At 44.7% G+C, this 20,242-nt stretch overlaps 1 non-coding gene across 1 annotated transcript; it reads left to right on the top strand.

Annotated features, from left to right (window-relative positions):
* Positions 1-19,050: 19,050 nt before the first annotated feature.
* Trnac-gca (transfer RNA cysteine (anticodon GCA)) lies at positions 19,051-19,124 on the top strand. Its single transcript has one exon. It is a non-coding gene; the product is annotated as a tRNA-Cys (tRNA).
* Positions 19,125-20,242: the final 1,118 nt, after the last annotated feature.

Genomic DNA, 20,242 nt, shown 5'->3' with positions numbered 1-20,242 from the left:
TCATTTTAAAACAATGCGCATGTTTATCTTTTTCCAGTCCGGAGAAAAAAAAATCGGAGGCCTTAGAACTTGAATGCACCTCGTATATGCAGCGAATGAGGAGGTTAAAGTAACAAAGGCTGAAAAGAGTAGCCTGGAATTGGTGAGCAAGGGTGTATGATGTACCGGATAGGTTTAGATCGTGTAAGTAATTTGTATAACTGTAATCTGTTGGTATTTTATTTTTGTTTGGTGTACCAGGAAGTACGTATTACTTTTGCCATAGGGATAATTGTTGTTTTTATTTGCGGAATGCTTAGTTCTTCTTGTCGCTATTACTGACCTTTTTTGTGGATTATGCGTTCGAGACTGAAACAGGGGGTGATAGAGTTATTAGTGTTCTGTTCGGATGGCCAAGTACCGACATGTGAAGGGAATTTGTTTCTGAAGGAAGTAAATATGACTAGTTGTGGGAATGAGATTCTGCCAGCCCGAATGTACTGTTGGTTACACTCCGTATTCACGCCGAAAAATGTATGGCTGAATTGCTACGAATGAGGCAGACTCGCGGGATTGAAAAAACTCGAGCTTCGGGAAACCGGAATGATCATTAATGGCATGACTTGTGAGATAGTCGGGACGGATTTTCGTCTTCCGGCTACGCTCACAGGCTCAACTACTCTCGCGGAATACGTTGCATTGGCCGGAAAGGTCTCTGACACTGTCAGTCCAGAACTTTTTCAGTCATTGGACAGAACAACAGAGTCCCAGCAGGGAGGAATTTCGATGGAACAAATGTGGCAGCATGTACACCATTTCCGGGAAGAATAGGATCGCATAGTATTGGTGGTGAGTGTATCGGCAACCACTTGTAGCGTGTTTCTAGCAGGCTTTTGCGTACTGTTCATACAGTGTAGGCTTTCACGGCCGGTATTCACTTAAAACGTCCGGGATGATAGGCCGTGGTCGATAGGGGAGAGTTTTATACTTTGATCACGGCCTATCAGCCCGGAAGTTTGAAGTTTTGCGTACTGTGTTTCTGGGTAAGGTGTAAGATGGCACAGGCTGTGGACGTGCCAACACACCAGTTACCAATAAAACTGTTGACCGACATTGGTTAAGGGAGCAATTAGATTTAAGGTTTTAATTAGTGCATAAGGGTATGATTAGGGGTACACGGTAGTAGTAAAATGTGAGCGGAAGTCCTGTATGATGAATTCTGGAGATTGTGCTCAATTTGTAATTTATTAGTGACAAGGTAACTGATTGGGAGCATGACTTTAAAGATTCGGGACGAATCTTCTCCGAAGGATGGAGGTATGTTGTATCACAAATAAGTACAGGAGTGCATTTGGGGAATTCTTGTAAGTTTCGCGCAGCTGTGGCTGGAAGAAAGTAGTTAAGGGATCGATCCATGCATCGGATGGCAGGTGCGTGCGATGTTGATATTTTGCAAACGAGTCTGGGAGGCAGGTTTACGACACCGCTCGCAGGCTAGAAGACACGGGCCGATGGGCACTATAAACAAATGTGAAGCGATCAGGGCAGCATAGGGCATCGACGTGCTGTGAAGAACCCGTACTTCGCAGCTACAAAAGTGGCTAGTGACCTATGTAAGTGGCAGAAGCGGGCCGAGGAAACCTGGTGTTGTAACTATGAAAGAGCACTCTACTTGTCCCATCCAGAAGAATTACGTCAGACGTATAAATAAGCGAGCCCGGAGGCTCAAAGAGAGCAGTCGTTTCGCTATCTGCCCGCGTCAAGAACCGAAGAGAATGACAGATGTTTAATTTTCAGGTCAACCACGACGATCTTTTAGTGATGGATATCGGCGGCCAACCGGCCCACTGAAGCTACCTCGAACCTCCGCTGCACGGAAGCGTCATGGCCGTGGCAGGGCGCGTCGCATCTTGGAGCTAAACCAGTGCAAGAAGAGAGAGAGGACTGACGGCCTGCGCTCTCTGTGTGACACCGTCCGGCCAACTGCAAGCTGCTGTCCACAGGTGCGAGCCCGGGACACGAACTCGCGGCCACCTGGGTGCAGAGCTGTCGGCGGGCACTTGAACGAGCTTCCCCGGGCGGACAGCGAGATCTCCTACGGCACACTACAACGACGGTGGTCGACTGCTTCCCTTAAGCCGTCGGCAGACGGGCCGTGCTGTCGAACGTCAACGCTGAGCGTGCTAAGTTCAACGCGCCGATGAACGCTCAGAAATGGTGCGACTTGTGCATACGGTACGTGGTCCCTAACGTGGTATACGCGATCACAACGCACTCCAGCGGCAGTTGCGGGATGTTTCTAGTTCGTAAATCACACTGTTTACTAAATGGGCACGCGTAAAATTCCCACGTTGCTTTATTAAAACGCACATTTTCCTCCATCGTCCACGAAAAGGGAAGTACCATGTACGGTCAATAAGGTTCAAATGGCTCTGAGCACTATGGGACTGAACATCTATGGTCATCGGTCCCCTAGAACTTAGAACTACTTAAACCTAACTAACCTAAGGACAGCACACAACACCCAGTCATCATGAGGCAGAGAAAATCCCTGACCCCGCCGGGAATCGAACCCGGGAACCCGGGCGTGGGAAGCGAGAACGCTACCGCACGACCACGAGCTGCGGACAAGGTCAATAAGGACACAGGCTTATAAAAGTTCCATTACAAACAGTGTGATACAAATTTGCAATACATCTCCACGTAAGATAAACATTATTTCATCATTCCCACATTTTAGTAAAACCCCAAGGTCAGCCTTACTTGATCACTGTTCCTACCCGGTAGCAGAGTCTTTGCAACATGTGAATTACGTAGCGTAAAAGAAAAAGGAGCAAAATACCTTTATACAAGTTGCGCAAGCTGTCGTATAGATTATGCCAATCGAACGAAGTCACCCCTAAAAAAAAGGTGAACTTATATCTACATAACATCAAATATTATAGCATATACTTATACACTCCTGGAAATGGAAAAAAGAACACATTGACACCGGTGTGTCAGACCCACCATACTTGCTCCGGACACTGCGAGAGAGCTGTACAAGCAATGATCACACGCACGGCACAGCGGACACACCAGGAACCGCGGTGTTGGCCGTCGAATGGCGCTAGCTGCGCAGCATTTGTGCACCGCCGCTGTCAGTGTCAGCCAGTTTGCCGTGGCATACGGAGCTCCATCGCAGTCTTTAACACTGGTAGCATGCCACGACAGCGTGGACGTGAACCGTATGTGCAGTTGACGGACTTTGAGCGAGGGCGTATAGTGGGCATGCGGGAGGCCGGGTGGACGTACCGCCGAATTGCTCAACACGTGGGGCGTGAGGTCTCCACAGTACATCGATGTTGTCGCCAGTGGTCGGCGGAAGGTGCACGTGCCCGTCGACCTGGGACCGGACCGCAGCGACGCACGGATGCACGCCAAAACCGTAGGATCCTACGCAGTGCCGTAGGGGACCGCACCGCCACTTCCCAGCAAATTAGGGACACTGTTGCTCCTGGGGTATCGGCGAGGACCATTCGCAACCGTCTCCATGAAGCTGGGCCACGGTCCCGCACACCGTTAGGCCGTCTTCCGCTCACGCCCCAACATCGTGCAGCCCGCCTCCAGTGGTGTCGCGACAGGCGTGAATGGAGGGACGAATGGAGACGTGTCGTCTTCAGCGATGAGAGTCGCTTCTGCCTTGGTGCCAATGATGGTCGTATGCGTGTTTGGCGCCGTGCAGGTGAGCGCCACAATCAGGACTGCATACGACCGAGGCACACAGGGCCAACACCCGGCATCATGGTGTGGGGAGCGATCTCCTACACTGGCCGTACACCACTGGTGATCGTCGAGGGGACACTGAATAGTGCACGGTACATCCAAACCGTCGTCGAACCCATCGTTCTACCATTCCTAGACCGGCAAGGGAACTTGCTGTTTCAACAGGACAATGCACGTCCGCATGTATCCCGTGCCACCCAACGTGCTCTAGAAGGTGTAAGTCAACTACCCTGGCCAGCAAGATCTCCGGATCTGTCCCCCATTGAGCATGTTTGGGACTGGATGAAGCGTCGTCTCACGCGGTCTGCACGTCCAGCACGAACGCTGGTCCAACTGAGGCGCCAGGTGGAAATGGCATGGCAAGCCGTTCCACAGGACTACATCCAGCATCTCTATGATCGTCTCCATGGGAGAATAGCAGCCTGCATTGCTGCGAAAGATGGATATACACTGTACTAGTGCCGACATTGTGCATGCTCTGTTGCCTGTGTCTATGTGGCTGTGGTTCTGTCAGTGTGATCATGTGATGTACCTGACCCCAGGAATGTGTCAATAAAGTTTCCCCTTCCTGGGACAATGAATTCACGGTGTTCTTATTTCAATTTCCAGGAGTGTATTAAACTAATAATAAAGTATCAGAACCTAATAAAATCGCAAATGTTAGGAAAAAAATTTTGAAATGTCGAGTCGCTAACCACTGCCCAAACGCACTACTACATACGGATCAGTGACGCTGCTCACTTCGCTAAACCAACAACACACCGCGGACACGCAATCATAGCATGTTACCTCTTGCCCAAAACTTTAATCGTAGATATGTTACTAATTGAAATTTAATTATAACAAATTGTACCAAGAGCAATGCAATGCGTTTTGGATGGATCTTCAGTGTGTCGCTGCCTTCAAATAGCATACTCTCATAATGCGCAAGTTAGAATAATTCTTTTGCCACGAATATGGTGTTTCTCATTATTTCATTGCAACGAATCACACAGTTAACAAAGGGTTTTCCAGTGATTCTCAGTTTGCTGGTGCCCAGAAACGGCACACATACGTATAGGCTTGAAATGACTGCCAATATGGCGCCTCACAACTCTGTACTGAAGGGAGACGGCGTGCGTGTGACGTAGGTGGCGTTGTTCCATCTCATTAGTCAACGCTCAGACGCACGCTCAGAATATCTGACACGCCAGATGTTGCTCTGCACGTTCGGAAAGACTCCCGAACGTGCTATTCCACGCTATGACGTCTGAAACTCGGTACGCTCGACGCTCAACGTTCGGTTGCACGGTCCATGTGCCGACGGCTTCAGGCGCTCTACATGGTGTTATGAAACGTCCCCTTAGAAAAATTATACATGACTGTGTTTAAACTGACACACAATATTTTCAGCGCAGCGCAATCTGACTTTCAAAAATCCCTACAAAAGAATGGCCTTGAGTGACATTAGCCTATACCTTTCACAAATCACTTACCTCACCAAAAATCTTCGTTACTCGAACTACTGCAATACAGCGAGCGCCCCTACTGCCAGCTAAATAAAAGATTCAAACTACTGAAGGCACTAACTGCTAATAGGCATAGTTAGCAAATGAAAGATTTTGATAGAGGACAAACAATGTATTTACCTCAATAGTGTTCAAAAGTCATAATGTATATAGCAGTTCATGACATCCAGTCTTACAAATTTCAAAATTCCGCCATTTCTCTCCCCACATCCACCACTGCCGGCGGCTCACCTCCAACTGCGCAACGCTACACGCTGTTCACATCCCGCTGCCCAACACTACAATGGCAGACAACAATGCAAACAAGCCACAGACTGCACACAGCACAGCCAGTGATTTTCATACAGAGCGCTACGTAACGTTGCCAATAAGAAAACATAACCACGAGCCTACTTACAGTGTCCACGCTTGAGGAAGCAGACAACCGTGTTCCGAGCTACACAGCACAGCTAACGCACGCGGCGGCCACTTAGCCGTGGCACGAGTGGGTCGTTACGTCGGCAAGTCTGGGCGATCGGACGCCAGAGCTTCAGATGCCGGCATTGGCGACTGGCTCTGACCCACGCACGCCGCTCAGAAGACCAGCTGTGTGTATCTTCGATGTAATAAATGCAATGAAACACTTGCCTGTGTTTCTCTGCACGCTTTGGAGTGAGTAACCCCTCTCTCCCAAAACATATTTTTCGGCCGTTCTGACATATCACAACCCCTGAGCTCGGGGTTTTGCAACAGAAGCCCTTAATAAACAACTATAGCGAAATACCTCAAATCCAGTGGGGTTGATCGTGCATGAAGGCACCACAAAACACGTCAAAAGGTGAAAGAGCAGGAGGAGAGACGAAAGACGCTTACCTTGGGCAGTATAGTGTCGTTCGTCCGCTCCTTATGACGCCAAGGGACCCTCCTCCCGCAAAAAATAAAAAAAAAAATATTGCAATTCCTCAATGACCTCACTGATTACAAAGCCTTCCCACGTCGTGCTTTTACCGCTAGCGAGGGCGCCACTCACGAGATCCAAATTTAAGAGGCAAAGGAAGGAAGGAAATCGATTGAGTATCGTACCCACACAGCTCTATACTCAAGAAGTAAGGAGCGCTTATAAAAACACTTTTAGAGGGGTATGAGGAAGATAAGAGGAGGTAAAGGAGGAAGATTTTTCCGATCCTGGAGCGTCTGAGGGTCGGCAGCACATACAGCAACATTAAGAAGGAAGCCACGGATTGCAGGGAATGAAGACACAAAGAAACCGTTCATATAACAGAAAACTGATGATGATAGTGATTCCTTTTATTTAATATGCAAATGCTCAAGTGGAATTTAATATATTTCCAGAAATTTCAATCATTACAAAGTCCGTTTTGCGTTGTTTCTTTAGCAAAGGCACTCATTATATTAGAAACTGAATGCACTTCACTTGGAAAATCCTTCACACTAACACCCCCTCCCCCCTCACGTTCCTTTCTTTTTACTTTATGGCAGGATTATCCAGCAATTCGTCTATCTAACAATAAATGCCACACTTACTGATTGACGAACTACCTAACTGAGCAATTAACTTAGTGAATGTGCGAACATAACTAAACTGATAAAAGTAAATGATTTAAACTAACATAGGAAATCCTCACGAAAGAACTACACAGCAATCCGATTTCAATGCGGGGTGGGAAACAAAATATTAGTTGGCCGGAACAGCAGTTGTAACGTTAAGCGGAGAAACACATCGTCCAGTTGTTCATTTTACACATAAACTGTAGCGTTTACTCAAACGTACGATTCATGGAATGTCACTGTCTTATTTAGGCACTCCAAACTGTCGTAGACGGTTTAACACAATGGATTCGAAACAACAGGGAGAAAAAATTGTAGCAAGATGATAAGGTAGAACTGGTGGAATAATTATTGTTCAGCTGTCATAATTGTTTCGCTACTTTTGGTTGCATCTCATTTCTTCCTCACCTGAAGAGATTATTTATTTCTTAAATAGGCTTGTTTGTAAATAATTAGATGCTGGTAACAGTTGATAACTGACGGGGAACTGCGTAATTTAATTCGCAATGACGAAAATCTGTCTAGTTTCCAGCCGCGTTTCGCTTGCAACGTTTCGACGAGAAACATACTCATCACCCTCTAGTGATATGTCTAGATATTGCGGATGTCCGTATGTTTATACTAGTGGTGTGACCACCCCCCCCCCCCCTCCACCAGCCTACAGACGGCCGCGTTCTGTGGGGGTCGGCGAGGGGGTGATGGTAGGGGTGTAAAGGTGGTTGTTTGGTCGGAGGCTGCGCTCGAATATCTGCGTGGGCTTTCCAGATGAGTCTTGCTAGCCGTATCTTGCTACTGAAAGCCGTAGAGCGAGATCTTTTAGCTAGTAGTAGGCCTATGTGCCAGGAAAATCTTTATAAACCCATAATTTACGATGTGCTATTCTGAACGAGGTGTTTTGCCAGTATCGGAACGATTATAACTTGCCCTTCAAACTATGTTTGTGACTGTCTACGTATTGATATACTACGTGGTAATAATTGTTGTTAAAGCACTGTGAGAAATAACGTAAATTAAGAATAAATTATCAAATAGGTTTTTTATTAGATGTTTGAACAGATACCTACAACAACCATGAAATTCTATTTAGCGGAAAGATTGCTATTTTTGCTATGTTTGGTTCTCCTTTGTGTTTTTCAGAGGCTTCAACAACTTTAGGATATAGAATTATGTGCTTCCCGCTAAACTTTTGTAGGTGGAAGTCGTTCAGTCGTGGAAAAGGATTTCTGCCCGCTATTGCGAAACTGAAAATTTCAGTGGGTGGAACGGTGCTCGTTTAGTGAGGCGTGACTGGAAGGAATGAATGATAATCGATACCAACTTCTCTTACATACAAAACTGCTTCGATACACGAAGATAAATATTTTCTAGCAATTATCTTGGCATTAAGTCAAATCCATACATGGATTCCATACACATTGTTGGCAAACATCACTGGGATTCCACAAGCAATCAGTATTAATACCTGTCCATGGAAATATGAAACACGCAATTAAAAATTTCGTTTGTAACTCTTTGAATTGTAGAAATTAGTAAAACAACCCGCGCGCAAATTAACTATGTTGACTGCCGACCACTTGCGTCATCAGCATGTACGCGACATCTCAATGTCGGGCACCGCTTCTGCAGTGATAGGGAATGTGGTACAAAGGTGTACAGTTTACTGGTTGCTGTGAGAGAAAACCTCTTGGCAGATGGATACAAATTAAATTCGGAAATCGATTGTAGCGTTTGGGCTCTTTAAAGGCGCTTGTGTGAAACACAGTGGAGGGAAAAGCCGTTTTATCTAAGTTCGACCTCGAAGATAAATCAGTCCATTATTCTCTGAGGCTGTTCGTCGTCGCAGATAGGAAACATTTTTAATTTCTTTATTCTTTACGGGTTTGATGCTGCCCGCCACTAATTCGTCTCCTGTGACAACCTTTTCATCTTAGAGTAGCAACTGCACCCAATATACTCAGTTGTTTGCTGGATGTACTTTGTGACCATCTCCACCATTGATGCTACCCAGTCTCTAGCTTCCTTTACAGTTTCTATCCTCAACAACTCTCTGTTGTACCGTGGAATCTATCCTCTGATGACTTGACACATGTCTTATCCTGTCCACCCTTTTTGTCAGTTTTTTCCATGTGTTTCTTTCCTTGCTGATTCTGTGGGGAACCTTCTTGTTCCTTGCCTTATTAGCCCACTTCATTTTCAACATTCTTCTGCAGCACTGCATCACAAAGCCTTCGATTCTCTTCTGTTCTGCTTTTTCCACAGTCCGTGTCTCACTACCATCCATTGCTGTGCTCCAAATGTACATTCTCAGAAAATTTGTCCTCACATTAAGGCCTATGTTTGATATTAGTAGACTTCTCTTAGCTTGGAATGGCCTTTTTGCCAGCGCTAGCTTTGTGCTTCGTCGAGAATTCCTTAACTTTGTCTATTTTGTGATCCCAAATTCTGATTTTAAGTTTCTCACTGTTCTCATTTCTGCTACTTCTCATTACTTTCGTCTTTCTTCGATCTACTCTCAACCCATATTCTACATTCATCAGACTGTTTATCCCATTCGACACATCACGCCGTTCTTTCTCACTCTGATTGGGGATAGCAATGTCATGAGCGAATCTTCTCATTTATATCCTTTCACCCTGAATTTTAATTCCACTCTCGAAGCTTTCTTTTATTTCCCTCATTGCTTCATCGATGTATAGATAGAACAGTATGGGCGAAAGTCTACATCCCTGTCTCACACCTTTTTAAACCGAGCACTGTGTTCTTGATCTTCCAGTCTTCTTGTTCTCTCTTCGTTCTTGTACATACTGTATATTTGTCGCCGTTCCCTCTAGCTTACGGCTGTTTTTCTCAGAATTTCGAACATCTTGCTCCATTTTACATTGCCGAATGCTTTATATAGGTCAACAAATCCTATAAGCCGATCTTAATTTTTCTCCAGCCTTGCTTCCACTATCGACCGCTACATCAGAACTGCCTCTCTGGTGCCTTCTCCTTTCGTAAAGCGAAACTGACCGTCATCTAGCACGTCCTCAATGTTCTCTCCCATTCTTCTTGTCAGCAGCTTGGATGCATGACCTGTTAAGTTGATAGTGCGATAAATCTGTTACTTGTCGGCTTTTGCAGTCTTCGGAATTACTTATGGTAGCATATTTAGCCCACACTCTCGACCCAATAGTTTCCACCTCCTGCACATATCCCACCATCTTTGCATGCCGCTCTCTGCCAATGCACCCGCACATCTTTCCTCACTTCTAGCATTTTTCAATACGTTTTCCCCACCACACAGTCCCACAGCCTCGCAATGTTGTGTCTGTTGGCAGTCTAACCCTGCACACACTGTCTGGCAGCGTTCCTCTCTCTCCTGCACCCGTACGCTATCAACGCATCACCACCCCTCTGAGATTGCTGCTTCTATTCCACGTGACAGGTGCATTGTGGACCGGGCTGCCGTATTTGACAGTGGGGTGCCAGAGGTGTGCTTGCTTGTGTGAATGGATGGTGTGTGTTTCTCTTTCTTTTTCGGATGAAGGCTGTGGCTGAAAGCTTATATGGTAGTGTCTTTTAATTGTGCCTGTCTGCAATTTAACGTCTTCTTTACGGTAAGCAGCAATCTGCCTTTTCCTACATTGCAGAAGTATGTAACTTATTTATGCACAGGTACGACGATATTTTTGGAGAAAGACAGTCTATATCTCCATACGGTATGAAAATGGTGGTGCGTGTATGAAAATGGTGGTCCAAAATATGGAAACACTGAAAACACAACAAATTACCATGCGCAATAGGACGTACGAAAACTGTTGGCATTAAAAACAGTTTCTAGTATTCCCGGAATGGATAAACACATATCTGTATGCTTTTACAGGGTATCTTAGACCACTGCTCAGGCAAAATAAAGGGAAGTGGAGGCAACGATGATGGAGTGAGTTAGCTATCACACAACTTTGTCTCCAGAGTAGACCACAAGGGTCAATAATATTGAGATCTGACGGGACTGGTGGCTAGGGGAGATGCTACAATTCATCTTTATGCTCACAAAACCTACGCTGGGCAAAGCAATCTGTGAAAAAAGGACCTTGTTGCCTTGGAGCACATCATCCCCATTGGGGAACACTGAGCCGTGGGATCGATCAAATCAGTCGAAGTGCTCATATAATCCCGGGAATTAATGCAACCTTTCAGAGTAATCATTGGTCCCGAGGAATAAAATAGTATTGCTGCCCACATTAGCACCAAACACCTGTCATGTTTCGCTGTGGGGATATAAACTCACCTAGAAGTTAGAAATAGTGTGAAATAAGACACATTCAAGCGAACAACTTTCTCCCAATGCTCCGTAGTCCAGGTTTTATGGTTTCGCCACGAAGTTTTTCTGGTACAGACGTTTGCATCACTGATGTATGGTCTCGAAATTTTTACTCATCATGCAATTCTCAGCTTTTGGAGCTCCCTTCGTGTCGAACTGTGCGGACACCTGCGACATTCAATTCTGCTGTGACTTTTAAGGCTATCGTCTTGTTTTTAGCACAATCCAATGACCGTCTCCTACAGTCAGTCAACACACACTTTCGTCGACATTGTGGCTTAGTGGATGATGACTTTCTACTTTCCCTGTAAGTAATATAAATATTCCAAACGGTGCCGCTTCAAACACCAAACACCATGGATGGACCTACCATATGAACACCAACAATTTGAAATCACTTAGCTTTGACAAATGCATTCACAGCTACACGGAACACTATTCTGACCATGACTGACCCTTATAACGTATTGAGAACATTTCGCAGGTGTCATTCATGGTCAAATAAAGCATTTATGTTCAAGCATAAATTTCTCACGCTGTTTCAATATTTTTTTCTAACCCTTGTATGTATGTGTATTCGATTTCTCTTCCTACGCTACTGGATCGAGTCAACCAAAGTTGGTGTACATATTACTTGTCCTCTGGGAAAAAGCACGGTAGGGTTAAGAAAAACCTATCTCTCTAAGGGATTGTGGGCGAAAAAGGCGCTTAACGCATCACTCGTAATTACCCTCACTACACTTACCCAGTATTTGAGAATCAGAGCGCTTAGCGAGCTCAACACACCTAGCATACATTTTCAGACATTTAAAAAGCTTTTTCTGCGGACTACCCCCACAAAATCATGAAATTTACTACAACTCCCTGTCGATGCATTCAGACTGCGGCATGAGGCACAACGTTTTAATTTGTTACCTCTTTACTGCTATATTTGCAACATATTTCATAGACAGTATCCACATATATTTCCGAATACAGGAGCAAAATTATGTCATTGTATGGTAAATGATACAGAAGCCATGACGTCATGAACGTTGAGATACAAGAGAAACTGACGCTGGGGGCGTGATGTTGTCATTTATTGCACCTTTACTACTAACTCTAACAGCGACACTTTTATCAGACAGTATCCAAAAATACCCCTGAATGTACATGGAAACTTATACCACTTTCATGACACATAGTTCAGTAGATATAGCGCCGTGATCACTGAGAAATTTCCTGAAAACAGGTGCAAATACCCAGACTATATTCTTCCAGTATTTGACAACGAGAGCAATTAGCGATTTAAAACAAACCTTAAACACAATTTCTCTGAACCAGAGGAAAGCCATTTCGAATCCAGGTGGTGGACAAAATTTTCACTTGCAGTGTTTGGCCAGCAAGGGGAGGAGAGGTTGTGGCATAAAGTTCACGATCACCAGACTTCGCGACAAGGCCCTGCTTTAGATACCAAAACGGTCCACAGTGTCTTATGAAGTGAGAGCATGTGGCACTGTTGATGTGTTCCGTCTATAGGATGCGGACATTAAGCTTGGTGCCCCTTTGGTGCTGTCTGCGAGAAATAGGCTGTGTCCCGGAACTCTCCTTTCTCTCATCATGCAACACAAACTATCATACACACACTCTCTCTCTCTCTCTCTCTCACACACACACACACACACACACACACACACACACAGTGTTACAAAAAATTGTATTGGAGCATGTTACAAATAAAGAAACAAACAGACAATCAAAACACACAATTTATTTTTCTCAATTACATCCTGAACATCACATGTTTAACACAGTAATTATTTCCTTAAGTAATCAGAAGTGTGGAACTATTTACACAGAGAAACTCAATAGGGAAGTGCGGGGTTACTGTTTACCATCCACATCGCGCAGTGCTGGGAATGAGGAGGGGAAGCACTTGCAGTGTTACGTGGCTTTATGCTTAGTTACAGACTTACTATTTTATCAGTTGATTTGTTTTCACCACGTAACGCCCGCTGTTTACGTCCTTCTTCGTTGCTGAGCGATGTATCATTTTTCGTTCTGACGCCGCAACTCTTCCTTTCCTATATCTTTACTACTTTTTATCTATATAAATGATGAACTATTGGTTTTGCCGTTTAACAACTTTTTAACTACCGTGGAAGTATTAAGGCATCCGGTCCCACCTAATGAGTCACCCGCCTATACGTTTTACATGAACCTTTCAAGACTCGATCGATTTGTTTACAAAGAGAAAGCAGAATAACTCTTCCTTTCACATTGTCCAACAACGACCTAGGAAGCTCGACGCCCTCGCGGCCTGGCTCTTCCATGGCTCGCGGTAGTTTGTGTGGTGTCACAGCCAGACACCACACTTGCTAGGTGGTAGCTTTTAAATCGGCCGCAGTTCGGTAGTATACGTCAGACCCGCGTGTCGCCACTGTCAGTGATTGCAGACCGAGCGCCCCCACACGGCAGGTCTAGAGAGACGTCCTAGCACTCGCCCCAGTTGTACAGCCGACTTTGCTAGCGAAGCTACACTGACAAATACGCTCTCATTTGCCGAGACGATAGTTAGCATAGCCTTCAGTTACGTCAATTGCTACGACCTAGCAAGGCGCCAGTATCAGTTAATATTTATCTATGGATGCCTGTACCGTCAGACCAATGTTCTCCAATTGTGGATTAAAGTTAAGTATTCCAAGAGCTTCGTACTTTATTTATTAGACTCAACTCATTTAACTGTTCCAGACCTCACGCCAGTCTGCGTGAGCTTAAACGCGTGCATTCGGCCTCCTCTAGCAACACGGTGTTGGCTCTTCTGCCAACACAACAGTTTGCAGCATTCGTTTTATTCCTTGCCCACTTGCCGCTACGTCGAACTATCGTGGTGATCGTAGGGCAACGTCTTCCACGTTATCTGCAACATAAATAAACTTTCTTCCCACAGTATTTCTGAATACCCAAAAACATACTTAAAGTACATAATAATAATAACTGTTCTTACAATTATTCGTATAAGTCTTGGTAGATTTAATGAGGTGTAAAAAAGGTCTAAGCCTTGTGACACCACACACTGAATCATAACTCAGGAGCACTTAAAGATACACTCCTGGAAATGGAAAAAAGAACACATTGACACCGGTGTGTCAGACCCACCATACTTGCTCCGGACACTGCGAGAGGGCTGTACAAGCAATGATCACACGCACGGCACAGCGGACACACCGGGAACCGCGGTGTTGACCGTCGAATGGCGCTAGCTGCGCAGCATTTGTGCACCGCCGCCGTCAGTGTCAGCCAGTTTGCCGTGGCATACGGAGCTCCATCGCAGTCTTTAACACTGGTAGCATGCCGCGACAGCGTGGACGTGAACCGTATGTGCAGTTAACGGACTTTGAGCGAGGGCGTATAGTGGGCATGCGGGAGGCCGGGTGGACGTACCACCGAATTGCTCAACACGTGGGGCGTGAGGTCTCCACAGTACATCGATGTTGTCGCCAGTGGTCGGCGGAAGGTGCACGTGCCCGTCGACCAGGGACCGGACCGCAGCGACGCACGGATGCACGCCAAGACCGTAGGATCCTACGTAGTGCCGTAGGGGACCGCACCGCCACTTCCCAGCAAATTAGGGACACTGTTGCTCCTGGGGTATCGGCGAGGACCATTCGCAACCGTCTCCATGAAGCTGGGCTACGGTCCCGCACACCGTTAGGCCGTCTTCCGCTCACGCCCCAACATCGTGCAGCCCGCCTCCAGTGGTGTCGCGACAGGCGTGAATGGAGGGACGAATGGAGACGTGTCGTCTTCAGCGATGAGAGTCGCTTCTGCCTTGGCGCCGTGCAGGTGAGCGCCACAATCAGGACTGCATACGACCGAGGCACACAGGGCCAACACCCGGCTTCATGGTGTGGGGAGCGATCTCCTACACTGGCCGTACACCACTGGTGATCGTCGAGGGGACACTGAATAGTGCACGGTACATCCAAACCGTCATCGAACCCATCGTTCTACCATTCCTAGACCGGCAAGGGAACTTGCTGTTCCAACAGGACAATGCACGTCCGCATGTATCCCGTGCCACCCAACGTGCTCTAGAAGGTGTAAGTCAACTACCCTGGCCAGCAAGATCTCCGGATCTGTCCCCCATTGAGCATGTTTGGGGCTGGATGAAGCGTCGTCTCACGCGGTCTGCACGTCCAGCACGAACGCTGGTCCAACTGAGGCGCCAGGTGGAAATGGCATGGCAAGCCGTTCCACAGGACTACATCCAGCATCTCTATGATCGTCTCCATGGGAGAATAGCAGCCCGCATTGCTGCGAAAGGTGGATATACACTGTACTAGTGCCGACATTGTGCATGCTCTGTTGCCTGTGTCTATGTGCCTGTGGTTCTGTCAGTGTGATCATGTGATGTATCTGACCCCAGCAATGTGTCAATAAAGTTTCCCCTTCCTGGGACAATGAATTTACGGTGTTCTTATTTCAATTTCCAGGAGTGTATTTCAATAAAATTTATTCCGTGCTTTACTTCTTATTTGTATAAAAATATTGTGGGGTGGGGCTGTGCACTTAAAGGGGTGAGGTAAAAATCTTCCAAAATAGATTTAAAATTTTTTCTGTAGCTGGTTGACTTGGAATACTTCTAAAAGGCGAACTACAATTTGTCTCCAATTTGTGCTGTTTCATCTCTCAACGTGCTCCCGACAATGAGCAATGCAGTGAGGCAATAATTTTATGGATGTGTACTGGGACCTAAGATCGAACTGAATACTACAACTGAATTTAAAATTCTGTATGGATTTGTATGGCGTAAAACAGCAGAGAATCAGACAAAGGGGGTCAGGGATTTTCTCTGCCTCGTGATGAGTGGGTGTTGGGTGATGTCCTTAGCTTAGTTAGGTTTAAGTGGTTCAAAGTTCTAGGGGACTGATGACCATAGATGTTAAGTCCCATAGTGCTCAGAGCCATTTTTTTTAATCAGACAAAGATGTGCGCACACTTGTCATATATGTACATGTTGAACATCCCCTAAGCAACTGAATCGATCACAACCAAACCTGGTAGAAATATTAATTACTGTCTGCAGACAGAAGTTGTGAGAGTAGATGAAATTTGCTTGTTCCGCCCCACCTGTCTCCATAAGTAGAGCTACCAGCAAATTTCATCAACTTCTGCTTAATTTTTCGCACTAACCAAAGACTTATCAGGCTGATAAATTTTATTAAATTTAACCAAGTCCTATTAATGAAAGATAATGAAAAATAAATAGGGAAAATTATATATTTTAACTGATTAAGAAATCTCTGACAAGAATTTGTTTTTTAAATTTAAACCTGGAAAAGGTTTCAAAATTGAAAAACTAAAAAATAAAAAATTAAGAATTAGAAGATAAAAATAAATATTCAAAAGAATAGATTTTAAAAAGTAAAATAATCCAATATTTCTTATTGTGTATATAAATGGATCTGTCTTCATTTCTTAAGAAGCTAAACAATATGACAACTTTTAAAATGTTTAAAGAACCAAGTGAGGTTGATTTAATTTTCTTATATAACGTTAGTGGATGTCAATATTTAAATATCAGGCATGCGGAAAAATTACTATAGAGCTTAATAATGGATTTAAAATTGTTTTGCCAGAGAGATACAATAAATTAATTACTGAATGGCATTTCAATTTTTTGGTGCAACAAATATTGATTTTTGAGAATCCGTACAACTTCCTTTAATCCGTTTTGATATAGCACCTTGATATTCCCATCCTCTATGACTTCAATTTTAGCCCTTTCTTTAGCCAGCCTCTTTTTTTTTTCTTTTTTTTTTTTACTTTAAGTTCCAGGTTCAGTTTATGCATTACCAGCCCTTGATCCAATCCTACACTGACTGATGTTAACGTTCTCACATCTAATATTTGAGTTAATAATAGATCAGTGGCATTAAAGTGGTTGTTGGGGTTTAAGGATGTTTCAAGCAGATTCACAAAGTGGACACTGAAATTAAGTTAGTTTGACGTGATTCATAAAAGAGGGAAGAATAATAGGAACACTGATGGTGTTAGCAGGAAGTTATGGTTGAGTTACTGCTAGGTCACAGCCCTGTGGAGTGGTAGAAATTGCAATCTGCTGATGCAGACTGCAAGCTGGATACAACTTCTCCCCAGTTCATTGTTCACAGTGGTTAGTTATGGAGATCAGTAAAGCTGTGTACCTGCTGAGCTGAAAGAAGAGGTACAGAAGGAAGCACGTGATCTGGGCACATGAGTCATAGGGTGGTGTGTTGAAGGGTGATAGACCATTAGTGGTGGTGGATAGGGAAAAGGGACATAGACCAGTACACAAGAAATTGTGTACTATGTGCACAATTGTAGATCTAAGCCACTAGCTGGTGCCACTACAGTGGTTGTTAGAGGAAACCAAATCTTTTGAGATGATAGGAATGGATACTTTAGGACCTTGTAACCAGATGATAGTGGAAAACCTCTGTTCTACCGATTACTGATCATTTATACTGATATACTGCAGTGACTTCCATTTCGAAATAACAAGCAACTATTCTGGTACAGGCTGTGGTGAATGACTGGCTGCTGAAATTTGGGGTCCCTGAGATGAGAAGCAGTCATGTAACTTATTATGACTCAGGAAACGAAGGACTAGCCCACTGCATTCACAAGGTGATGGTAGAATGGAATGTGTACATCATACTATTACTAGGATGCTGAGTTACTGTATCAACAGTAACCAAGAAAACTGAGATGTAGAAGCAGAATTCCAAAGCGCACAGCAGCACTGGGCTTCTACTGTATGAGGCTGTGTATGGGAGATGTCTTCATCATTTGATGCAGTCAAACAGAAAATCGGGTAGAATGGAGAGCCAGCATGGAGCTCCACAAGTACATTGAAGGAGGAATTTAAACGTGTACAAAAGACCAAAAATAAATCCTTTTAGTGGCAGGAATAGTTGGGTAAATATAAAGGGACCAAAGAAATAGCCCTGGAGTGTCAGGAAAAGTAAACATAAAGGGAAGTTTGTGGAGCATAAAGTAGGGCACAAATTGATGCTATCAGGTCTGTATAAGATGAAGGAATTTATTATGTGGCCACACCAGGTGACTGGAATGACGACACTACTAAATGTCAAACAAAATTGCCAACTCAAACAAGTATAGTTCACACCAGTTGCCTGTGATGGTTTCTGGTGATCTAGATTCGTTGCCACATGTATCAGCAATGACTACCTAGAGAAAAGAGGGGAAAAATAGGAAGAATAGAGAGCACAAGTGTCAGCACCATGTGTGCTTGTGCTAGCATTGGCATTAAGTTCACAAAAGTAAGACAGGAGAAGACGGAGTATTATTTTATTGTGTTTTAACGTGGGTAATGCTTATGATTTTTTTGGTTCTTCTTACTTGTTATTGTTGTACATGTAGGCAGGACGACTGGTATGTTCACCACAGGGCAATTTCATTGGTATGGGATATAAAGAGCATAACTATTGTTACTGTGATTATTGTTCTTTATTATCTTACGGCAGTCCAGTAATGATCCTCAAAGGGGTTTCGTCTTTTCATGCAAGGAAGCACATTGCAAGATGTTGAGTCTTTTGAAAGGGGACGAGGGTAATTACAGTTTCTTGATGCAGGTGGGGGGTCAGGGAAGCCCTAAGCCTGTCTGTGCTACACCTTTTGTCTCAGAATGAAGTAGGAGTACTGCAAAACCAACAGATAGAAAGTGTAGTGCTAGAATGAAATTTTCACTCTACAGAGATGTGTGCGCTGATATGAAACTTCCTGGCAGATTAAAACTGTGGCCTGGACCGAGACTCGATCTTGGGACCTTTGCCTTTTGCGGGCAAGTGCTCTACGAACTGAGGTACCCAAGCATGACTCACGCCCCGTCCTCACAGCTTGGAAGATAGGAGGCGAGGTACTAGTAGAAGTAAAGCTGTGCGGACGGGGCCTGAGTTGTGCTTGGGTAGCTCAGTTGGTAGAGCACTTGCCTGCAAAGGCAAAGGTCCCGAGTTCGAGTCTCGGTCCGGCACACAGTTTTAATCTGCCAGGAAGTTTCAAATGTAGTGCTGTTCACCATGCAAGGTAATATTGTTCTCAGCGGTCACCTGTGGATACTAAGGTTGACATGTAATACATGAGAAATGAAGAACATGATCAAAAAGTTGCAAGAGACATTTTTGCAGTTATATTGGGAGACAGAGAAGGAAAGACTATTCTGAGAAGTATGAGTGATTATGGGGGTAATTGCAACAGGCAACAGCTGTATTACCACAAACCTTGCAATGGCTCAAATTGGAATAGTTAGATGCTGGCAGGAAGATACTCAAACCAGTATTTGCGACTGCTGATGGCAATGATAGCTGAATGATGCAGTAGTGGGAATAAGGGAGATTGTGGGTAATGACAAACTGTCATATTGCAAAGTCGTAAAACTTGGAGCAGGGTGTGCTAAACAACACATGTACTGGGTGACAGTTATTGAACTATATTGAAAAATAAGTAAATTAGTTAAAAACTACGGTGTGCATACACTTTATTCAACAAGTAAAAGTCACTACAGATATTCGAATTTAGGTTATGACAAGTTTCATAAGCCTGCCATCAATGGCGATGATGGGGCGCAGATAAATAGTGAAATTCTGCATGACCTGCTGAAGTGTCGGAACGTCGATGCTGTTGACGACCTCTTGAATGGCTGGTTTCAGTTCAGCAGTGGTTTTGGGGTTATTGCTGTATACCTTGTCTTTAGTATAGTCCCACAGAAAGGAGTCACATGTTTTCAGATCCGGAGAATGACAGAGGCTCTGGGTACTCCAGAGCCAGAATGCGGTCCCCAAAGCGCTCCTCCAGGACACCAAACGCTTACCTACTTCGACAGGGTCAAGCTCTGTCTTCTAGGAACGACATCTTGCCGAAATCAGGGTCGCTTTGGATAATGGGGATGAAATCATCTTCCAGAGTCTTCATGTACCATTCGGTAGTCACTGTGCCATCAAGGAATATCGCACTGATAACTCTGTGCCTGGACATCGCACACCACATGGTCACCCACTGAGAGTGAAGACACTTCTCAATTGTAAAACGTGGATTCTCAGTCACCCAGATCCATCAATTTTGCTTATTGATGAACCCACACAAATGAAAGTGG

Source organism: Schistocerca cancellata, unplaced genomic scaffold (assembly GCF_023864275.1).
Source record: "Schistocerca cancellata isolate TAMUIC-IGC-003103 unplaced genomic scaffold, iqSchCanc2.1 HiC_scaffold_1152, whole genome shotgun sequence".
Classification (NCBI taxonomy): domain Eukaryota; kingdom Metazoa; phylum Arthropoda; class Insecta; order Orthoptera; family Acrididae; genus Schistocerca; species Schistocerca cancellata.
This window is presented reverse-complemented; position numbering and strand designations above follow the sequence as displayed.